The sequence below is a fragment of the Pocillopora damicornis genome, chromosome 7, assembly GCF_964200805.1.
Source record: "Pocillopora damicornis chromosome 7, jaPocDami1.2, whole genome shotgun sequence".
Classification (NCBI taxonomy): domain Eukaryota; kingdom Metazoa; phylum Cnidaria; class Anthozoa; order Scleractinia; family Pocilloporidae; genus Pocillopora; species Pocillopora damicornis.
The window spans coordinates 8,997,828-9,000,023 of NC_142676.1; the positions used below are offsets into that span (position 1 = coordinate 8,997,828).

General features: G+C 39.8%; 1 long non-coding RNA gene across 1 annotated transcript; it reads right to left on the reverse strand.

Annotated features, from left to right (window-relative positions):
* Window positions 1-258: 258 nt before the first annotated feature.
* Window positions 259-1,958, reverse strand: LOC149042418 (uncharacterized). The gene is made up of 2 exons (XR_016188607.1): window positions 1,638-1,958; window positions 259-532 (listed from the first exon to the last, which is right to left on the reverse strand). It is a non-coding gene; the product is annotated as an uncharacterized LOC149042418 (long non-coding RNA).
* Window positions 1,959-2,196: the final 238 nt, after the last annotated feature.

The window sequence follows — 2,196 nt, forward strand, 5'->3', positions numbered from 1 at the left end:
CACATCCCAACATCATTATGCACACTCTCCATACTGTTCTTTATACATTTCCTAGGTTCTTACAAGGAGAATTTGTGAAACTATCAAGAGCTTTGTTAGTTGCTGATCATCTCCGTTGTTCTTGTGACTTAAACATTTGATTCAAAGGATAGATTGTAAGGAGAAATAAGAACCTTGTCACCGTTAGGGATTAAAGGGTTAAGCCCGGACAAAGATTCTTTATTGTGGTTCCGATATCAATAAATGGTCCAACACAACTTAAGATTTTTCATTATTATAATTGTTATTATTATTATAATTTATTATAACATCAGTTGATGTAGGCATAAACAGGAGCCCATGGGCTCCTGGCATGAATTATTATTATAAATGATTCCTATCCTGAAAGAGGGTGGTTAACTTCCTATCCTGAAAGAGGTGGTTAACTTCTCGTGGTTATAGCTCTTCTTTCCAAAAATTCATTGAACGATCCTCCGCAAGTACGACTGCACTGTGCACAATATTCTGTCACGACAGCTCCGTTGCTGGACTCCTAAAAAAACAGAAAAGAGGGAAATTGGTATTTTTAATGCAGTTACAATAAAGATCGGTGATACAGTAGAGACCCCTATCTAACAAAAACAAACAAACAAACAAACAAAAAAACACCACAGGATACTGAATGGCATATCATGAAGACAATGTCTCTTAGAGTGGCGTAAGTAAGGGGAGATGAGCAAATTTCTAATTCTCTTAACTTGTTCCAACGCCTCCAATTCTTTTTAGTCTCATACCCTGTCTTTACCGCAAAAAATTAAAGATAAGTCCCCAAAGAAAGTTCCCACCTTTTTATTCCTTTTTTCCTTCTCTCCCTTTAGTTCCTTCCCCGTACCCATTACCCAGTACCCCGTACCCCGTACCCCGTACCCCGTATCCCGTACCTCGTACCTCGTACCCCGTACCCCATGCCCCCGAACCTAGTCCGTCCTCATACCGTCGGGCTCCTTAGTCCCACACCAGGTTTTATTCTTTATCAGTTGGGGTAAGAGAAAAAAACCTCTGAGAATCACTTTATTAGTAAAATGAAAAAAAAAGAAAGTCTTAAAAATTTCTAACGATTAATTTAGCCACGGTAAGGCTTAGCACCGTTTGAAAAGAAATCGGTGGATTACGCAATAACTGTCAATGACAGAACATCTATATACGTAGCGAGTTGGTGCAATTTTCGGCTCTTATGGTGTTCTACGTGACTTATTATTAGAGAATGAAACAATCGTATTCACCAAATGCAACATGTAGCCCCGCGATCAGGGAGACAATGAAAGTGAGGCAGCGCATCGGTGACTCATGCGTCACTATATTTCTAAGTTCCCCCCCTTCCCCCCCCCCCCAAAAAAAAGTGAGAGTTGATCGCAAGTAAGGGTGACGAGAGGAAATATTGAAGAGTTTTTGTTTTCCTTTCACTTAATAGGCGGGTATGTAGCGTTTAAACTGGAGCTTTCTGAACTGAAGTCTATCAAAGTTGGAGAAACTTTTCAATGTGAAGTCAGTGTATCACAGTATCATTTATCTGTTCAGGTTCTTTGTCACTATATTTATTACGAAGACTTACGAGGGTAAAAGTTGAAAACTCGAATGTATTTTAGTCGAATACTAACCTCAGCATCTTTCCCAAAAAAGTTTTCCCTTTTACCACCGTTCTTTTTCGGAGACTGCCTTCCGCCAGGCGATGGCAGCCCAGCCCATTGTCCTCTAACTTGGACTATGAAGGCAGCCAGTAGGATAAAACCAGTGAACGATAGCACAAAGGCGTCTTTCTTCATTTCTGCGAAACGTGACTATAAAGACGGTGACTTGGTCAACTCCAGCAACCTCTTAGTGTTTCTCTTTTCCAATTTTTGCCTTATATAGCCACGTAATGATGTTATTTAGCCAAGCAAGCGCGTTAAAAAAAATGTGCTTACAGCTGGTGTTCGTCGACAAATGGAAGAAAAACAATTCTTCAATTAATTTTCTGGAAGCTTCTGTTATTTTCAATTCAAGCCGAAAAAAAAGAGAAAAAAAAGTGAGATATAAGGACGCCATCGTTCGTCCTGGAGTTTGAACGACGCCATAATACAGCATAGACAGAACAGCAGGGACTGAAATGTGGGTACGTTTCCCCTTTGTGTAAATGGCCGTGTATTTATGACAAAGAAAACAAAATAGGATAAAACA